This window comes from Mus caroli, chromosome 11 (genome assembly GCF_900094665.2).
Source record: "Mus caroli chromosome 11, CAROLI_EIJ_v1.1, whole genome shotgun sequence".
Classification (NCBI taxonomy): domain Eukaryota; kingdom Metazoa; phylum Chordata; class Mammalia; order Rodentia; family Muridae; genus Mus; species Mus caroli.
The window spans coordinates 109,611,210-109,619,078 of NC_034580.1; the positions used below are offsets into that span (position 1 = coordinate 109,611,210).

The window sequence follows — 7,869 nt, forward strand, 5'->3', positions numbered from 1 at the left end:
GAAGAGCAGTCGGGTGCTCTTACCCACTGAGCCATCTCACCAGCCCTCAATCACTCATTCTTAAAGCAACACATCAGAATCCTCCTGACCATGATTAAAGGGGATGTAAATTATCCCTACCTTAAGATTTATTTGTTTGGGTATTGTCACACTGGGTATCAAACCCAAGTTTCACACATGTGCTAGGTGAACATTCTATCGCTAAAGTATACTGTACCCAGCCCTGGGCTCTAATTTGCTGTCCTTGAGACTGGGCTCATGTGGCTCAGGCTGGCTCCAAACTCACCATGAATGAGTTTGGATCATGACCAAGGATAACCTTAAACCTCTGACCCTCCTGTCCCAGGTGTGGGGGTTTCAGGCATGCTCCACCACAGCCAGTTTTTGAACCCGGCCTTTTTGATGGAGCAACGTCAAACATATCTGAGACAGAAGATTGTCAGAGCCATTTTTAGGCGGCCCAAGCTGTCGCAAGCAAGCCTGCCTTCGATATATGTGTTGGTTTTAGTTCCTAATATTTAAACATAAAGGGAATTTACATAACTCTGGCTCTGGAGTCTTTCAAAATCAGAAGAACCGGACTGCCCCAGGCTCTCATTTCCCCATGTCAGCAGCCATTAAGGGCTGCCCCTGTTAAAAGGCCGGAGGGTTCCCCAAATGAGCCCTTTGCTTCCTTTGCCTGCCTCTTCCAAGGCCCGCTGTCACTTGTCATTGAGTCACTTTAGTGAGCTGTCATTTCCCTTACAGTTTTTCTCCCATGCAGTGCCTTGCTGCCTGTTGGCTGGGTGTCAGAAGGTGTGCCTCCACCCCCACCCCTAACCCCACCCCCAGAGGAAGCTCCCTGGGGCAGAACCCCGGGAACTCCAGCAATGGTGAAATCCAGGCATCCTGACCTGAACAACCCCACACCACCTTCTCCCCAAGAACCGCAGAAGGCTGCAGAAATGAGCCAGGCCTCTGATTCACAGCCCCAGCGACTGCAGGACTGGTCTAGGCAGGAGGGTGGGGCTGGACAAGCACAGGCAGTGGACTGATTACAGGGGAAGGACTTGGTGGGGGTGGGAGGGTGATGGACAACAGCAGTCTGATGAGGTGATCATGGCCTTCAGCCACCTCCTCGGCCCCTCCCCAGGGGCCCTGGAATGACATCCGGGACTAAATCCAAGGGAGCTTCTCTGACATCTCACCATTCCTTCCAGCCCATTCAAAGCTTCTAGATTCTTCCTAAAGCTTCCCTAAATCCTTTAATGTACAAATGGGAGGGGACTATACTGAGATTGTCAATACTATTTCTAAGTGGCCCCAGGGGCCTGCCTTATCTCCACCCAACAGCTCATGGCTGAGTGTCCCAAGCCTAGGAGTCAGAGAAGGCCTGCTGTTTTAGGTCTATGTAGGAAGGTAGGCAGGTCCCATTGCCCCAGGAGTTGGGCTGTCTCTAAGCTCTGCTTTGTCTGTGATGGTCTCCAGGCACTGACTATGTCTCTGGCATCCTCAGCTCTGTCCCCTCAGCAGATTAACTGCTCTGTCTTTGTCACTCTTATGTCATTGTGACGTGAAATGGATGAGTTTCTGCAAAGCGCAGGGATGTCCTGGAGAGTTATCATACTGTTCCTATGTGTCAATGGCATCTGGGTTTCCTTCCTTTGTCTACCGCTGCACTGTTGGCTTCAAGATCTGCCCTCTTGCAATCCCAGGGTGGGGTGAGGAGGGTAAGGAGGTTCCAACCAGATACCTGCTTCTGCCTCCCACGGGTCAGGCCTGGTGCCAGCCAAGAGAGCACAAGGTCCCACCTCCATCACAACCAGGCCGCCTGTGTTCCCCACTCAGCTTGTACGTCCCTCGGAAAACAGAAGCCCTGAGTTCTGGGATCGGTGTTTTGCTGGTTGGTTAGGGGTGAGTTTTTCCAGCCAGGGAAGGATGGGCTTGGCTCTCAGTGAGAGGCGGAAACAATTTATGTGGGGGAGGCTAGGGAGAGAAAGAGGAAGGCAAGCATCCTATAATTGCCAATTTAACTCAGGACTGGCTGGAGTTTTCTACAGAAACTTAACATTGCTGGAGGAGGAAGGGGAATGGAGGCCTGAGGTCGCTGACTGGGATCCCATCAGCCCCTGTAAGTTTATTGAATCAAACTCCTGGGGAGAAAAGAGTGCAAAGCAACTCCAAGGGGAGCTCTCAAGTGGGATCTAGGCCTGCTGTCACTAATAACCATAAATGCACGCGGTTTTCACCAACAGAGATGTATTCTTCACCCACGTGGAGACCAGGAGCTCAGAATCAAGGTGTCTTCCAGGTACTTTTCGGGGTGGTGGAGGTACCCCTTCCAGCCTCTTGTAATGTCTAAAAACTCCTGGCAAGTCTTCCATTATTAGCCTGTAGCAGCATCGGTAATACTTGGGCTTAACCTGTGTTTTTGTATGTGGTGTGTGTGCGTGTACGTGTGCGTGCGTGCACATGTATACACCTATTGCTATGCATGTGGAGGTTAAAGGACACTCTTGAGTGTCATTCCTAAGGTGCTGTCCACCTGTTTTTGAAACAGGCTCTCACCTTTATCTGGAGCTTGTCTGTTAGGCTAGGCTTAGCTGGCTGTTGAGCTCCAGGGATTGGCCTGTCTGTCTCCCCAGTGGCCCAGTTGTTAAGTGCAGGTCACCATGCTTGCCTTCTCTCCTGGATGTGTCCTCTCCTCCTTGGGCCTCCTTTGAGCTAATTGCATTTATAAAGACCCAGCTTCGGAGGTTCCCTTTACAAGTGAATGTGGGGAAACATGCCTCTAACATGCCTGCCTCATCCAGGAACCATGCCAAAAGCCTACAGAGATCCAGTGAGTGTGTGTGTGTGTAGTCAATCCCAAGTGGCACTAGACAACAAGCCCATTCTGTTTCTATGTGGCTCGTGGGTTAAACATGGTTGTAAGTTGAGGAAAAAAAGAAACCAGAATGCTATTTAGCTACACATGAAATCATACCTGACTCCACACATGAGATCTGCTCAGGACATGGGTATGCTCCTTCATTCATGCACCCTCTATGGCCAAGATGATGCCAGGAACTTTGACAGTGCCTCCTGTCACTCTGCCACCCACCCAGAGTATGGTAGTCTCCCAGACACTGAGTTGAACAGTGTCTAACCTTTGAGCTAGACTGCTCACTAGTTAAAAGAGGAGAGCACCATAGCACATGGTAAGGCGTGGGTTCAAATCCTGGCTCTGGTGTTTCCATAGCAGGCCCCTTATCGTGGGTGGGGTGGGAGGTCTTCACAGCCTTGGGGGTCCTGTGAGGACTGGCTGACACATTAGTGGGGTTTCGGGGCAGGAATGTGGCAGCGCTGGTGAGGGATAGAAACGCCAAGGCACCTCGTGAAATCCCATTGCTTTATATTTGGAGATATGGAGGAAAGACTGTATATATTACATATACACGGAACTTTCTATGGGGACGGGACACCGGTAGATCTCTCTGTGGGTCTGTTGGCTCTTATTTGTCCTGTCCTCTCTCTACTATTCCTTACCTTATTCTCTACCCACCAGGGAGTCTTTTCTACATGGACTGCACCCCAGCACCCTCAAATTCTCATTGGGAATTGGATGTGGATTACAAGGGGCTCAGACAGGAGAATGACATGGGAGGGAAGCAGGGCAAGCCCCCCCTACCCCCACCCAGACTTTTCTGCAAGTTCTAGAAATTTCTCTTTCCATTGACCATAGCATACGTGTGAATGACATTCAGCTGTCATACCCCTGCATCTTGGGGTGCCCTCTGTCATTTTCCACAACTTACCCACAACTGAGGGGAGGGATCTTGTCCAGAGATGACTTTTATTTCTGTGATAAAACACTAATTTTAGGTTACAGACCTCAGTGCACCACTGGGAGAAGCCATGGAGGAATTCTACTTGCAGCCTTGCTCCCCGTGACCTGCTCAGCTTGCTTTCTTATACAACCCTGGGCCACGTGTCCTGGGGTGGAACCACTCAGAGCGGGTTGTGCCCTTCCACATTAATCAGCAATCAATGGAGAAAAGGCCCCACAGGTTTGCCTAAGGGCAATCTGATGGAGACACTTCTTCATCCCGGGTGACTGTAGTTTGTGACAAACTGACAAAAAAGAGAAACCAAGCCAGCATGGACCTCTCCTCAAATCCCTTCCCAGTAGAGCCTCAACTACGTGAATGTCTGCCTTGAAACTTGCCTTGTGCACTCTGATAGGCCTGTTTGCCTCCCAAGGGTTCCTGAATGCACAGGACTCAGTTTTTCAGACATAACATCCAGCTATGGGGAGCCCTGAAGGAGAACAGAGCACAACTTGATGTGAAGATGGCGGTAGAAATGGTGGCACCTGTCTCCATCCCCCGATGCTGGGATTGAAGTCACATGACATCATGCCCATCCTTTTATATGGGGATTCGAACTCAGGTCTTCATGCTTGCAAAGTAAGCCTTCTTTTACTCACTGAGCCACCTCCCCAGCCCCCCTCGTTTTGTTTTCTGAGACAAGGTCTCTTGTAGCCCAGGCTGAACCCAAACTCACAGAAATGTGCCTATCTCTGCATCTAGAGCGCTGGAATTGAAGGACTGTGCCACCTTGCTTGGCTTTCCAGCCAACACCCCCACCCTGAAATCTTGCTGATGGTAGCTAAGGGCTCATTCAGTTCTCCTAGGTAAAGTAGGAGGGCTGGGCACGGTGGCTGGCACAGGCCTGTAACCCTAGCCCATGGGAGGCAGAGGCAGAAGGATCATAAATTCTGGGCCAGCCTGGACTCCACAACAAATCTACATAATGAGATCCTGTGAAAACACTTTAAGTCCTAACATTTTTGAAAGACTGTTCTAGGATTGTCCCTCTCTCCTGGCTTCCATGTTATATGTTTCATTTTATATATAATTTCCATTTTATCTTATTTTCCCCAGATTGTTTTCCTTCTGTCCTCAGGAAGCCAGTTCTTTACATGGGCTCTTGTGGAGGTCATAGGGGTTGAGGTTTGGTCTGCTGCTGTGTATTGTTAGTCTAAGTTCTGTATCCCAGGGTCTAGGGGCCTCCCTATGACAGCTTTTATTGCACAAACCTTGCTCCTTGGTTTAAAACCATTGGTTAATAAAGATGCCTACAGCTTGTAGCTGGGCAGAAGAGAGGTAGGTGGGGCTTCCATTTCCTGGGTTTGGGGTCTGAGGCAGAGACAAGGAGGAAAGGGTGAGGAGGAAGGGAGAAGATGCCATGGGGTAGGTGGATCCTGAGAGTGTGACCTTGAGGGCTGGCCACCTCAAGATGTGGGGGGTGGCCCAGGTGGAACACGGCAAGTTATATCTCAGGGAAGTAGGCAAAACAGCATAGAGAGTTGATGACTGCCCAGCACTAATGCCTTTAAGACTTATTATAAATGTAAATGTTTGGTGTCTTTTTTTTTTTTTTTTTTTTAGGAACGAAATGATCAGAGGTGGGGTAGAAATCCCCTAATGTTTACCATGACACATTGGTCGTGTCTAAGTCGTGGTGGGGTTGCTTCACGATACTCGCTCCTGACCATCTTGCTCTGAAGCGAACAGCTCACGCCATGATGCAGCTTGAGCTACAGCTACAGGAAGCACGCTAGCATGGGAAGCGCTGGTTTCATTAATATCCCTCTTGGCAAATGCCTCTACTATGTTCCAAGTGATGCGGTTCTTTATGCTGGGCACGGTTCCTACAGTAAATTTGCTACACATGGCCGTGGTCCCTTTTTTTGGTGAGACCGTTGTCTCTTCCCTTTTTGTTCATCTCGGAGCCAAGACCCGAAAGAGGCCCTGTTATTATACAAATATCCTCAGGCAGTAGGTCTGTAAGTTACTTCTAATGTGGGAACGGGGTTCCCAGTTATATGCAAGATAAAAGTTATGTGTAGTCAAAATGAACATTCAGACCCTCTTATCAATGTGAGAATCGGTTGTGAAGTATAGTACACAGGGCTTGCAATGGGTTTCAAACAGATGTCTCTTATCTGGCCTCTTCTTTCCTGACTCTCGGATTTAATGCATGCCTTAGATTCCCTTGCAAAGCATGCAGACCTCTCTAAAGCTCTGGATGTTGAAGGTGAGAGGCTGCTGTCCACCAGGCCTGTCTACTCCCCCTTCCCGAATCAGTCTGTTTACAAAGCATCAATTGTTTCAAACTTGTTTATGACGGCAAATCTTCTGATGGTTTTTACATAATTTCACAAATGGTGTAAGGTGTAAAATAAGAGTAGACACAGAACTGTCATTTCTCTGCGAATTATGTTCCTACTGGTAAAGAGGAGCTATTAAAAAAACAAAAACAGGGCAGGAGAGATGGTTCAGTGGTTAAGAGCACTGACTGCTCTTCCAGAGGTCATGAGTTTAAATCCCAGCAACCACATGGTGGCTCACAACCATCTGTAATGAGATTTGATGCCCTTTTCTGGTGTGTCTGAAGACAGCTACAGTGTACTTACATATAATAAATAAATAAATATTTAACAAACAAACAATAAAAACCAAAGTCTTGGTGACTTGGTCATAGGTAGGACCTGGAGAATCCTGGGGAAAGATCATGAGATCCAGAGATCCGCTCTCTGAGCAATTGGTCATGTCTACAAACTGCTTTTTGTTAAAGAAATAGGAACTCAGCCTGGTGGTGGCGGCGGCGGCACACGCCTTTAATCACAGCACTTGGGAGGCAGAGGCAAGCGTATTCCAGCCTGGTCTACAGAGTGAGTTCCAGGACAGCCAGGGCTATAAAGAGAAACCCTGTCTCGAAAAACCAAAAAAAAAAAAAAAATAATAATAATAAAAATAAAAAAGAAAGAAAGAAATAGGGACTCAACCTTTTCACCAGAGCCATCAACTTCCAGTAATTCCCCAAAATGACACTGAGGGAGGGGAGAAAGGCACCCACTACATGTTCTCTGGGCATTTTAGAAAATGGGGGTGGGTTGGGGGAGGTGGGGAGGAATGGGCTGGAGAGATGGCTCAGCAGTTAAGAGCATTAATTGTTCTTCCAGAGGTCCTGTGTTCAATTCCAAGCACCTACATGGTGGCTCACAACCATCTATAATGGGATCTGATGCCCTCTTCTGGTGTGTCTGAAGACAGTGACAGTGCACTCACATACATAAAATAAATAATTAAAAGAAGAAAGAAAGAAAGAAAGAAAGAAAGAAAGAAAGAAAGGAAAGAAAGAAAAGAAAAGAAAATGGGGACTCAGTCCTTTGGGTACAACATTCAAGGGTGATGTTGTAGGTGTCAGAGAAATGAGCACTGTTCAGAATGGACAACCCCATAAATGTCAGTGTGACGAAACCAGCGAGGAGGCCAGAATGTCACTCAGCCAGCTGTTGGCATTGCCCTAAATGAGCAAGGGAAGGGCAAAGAGTCTTGCCAAGAGATTAAAGTGCAAATTGGGCATAGCAAGCACTCTAAGGGCTGAGGTCAGCCCAGAAACAGGCAAGGAGATGATCAAAGAGGAAAGGAAGCCAAAGTGAAAGGCCCAGCCGGTTCCAGCCTGCGTCACCTGGAGAGCTGGCTGTGTGAGAACATGCCAGAAGGAGCGCCTGCGCTGTTGGAACCTGCTCCCCAGGAACTCATGGCTTAATAGAGCAACATGAAGGAGAAGAAGGGCGGGGGGAGAGGAGGAAGAGGGGATGAGGAGGAGAGAGAAAGGAGGAATAGGGGAGGAGGTGGGGGAGGAGGAAGAAGAGAAGAAAAAAGACCCAGAATTTAAGAAAGAGAAACTCAGGTTGGTTAACCAAAGTGGTTAAAGCCTGCTGATCTGAGTTCAATACCCTGGACCCAAACTGTAGGAGAAGTCATTCCCTAACCAATGTGCATGTGTCATGCCATGTGCATATTTACACACACACACACACACACATACACACACACA

General features: G+C 48.3%; 1 long non-coding RNA gene across 1 annotated transcript; it reads left to right on the forward strand.

Annotated features, from left to right (window-relative positions):
- Window positions 1–2,056: 2,056 nt before the first annotated feature.
- LOC115032306 lies at window positions 2,057–5,768 on the forward strand. Its single transcript, XR_003837956.1, has 4 exons — window positions 2,057–2,110; window positions 2,235–2,290; window positions 4,222–4,427; window positions 5,412–5,768. It is a non-coding gene; the product is annotated as an uncharacterized LOC115032306 (long non-coding RNA).
- Window positions 5,769–7,869: the final 2,101 nt, after the last annotated feature.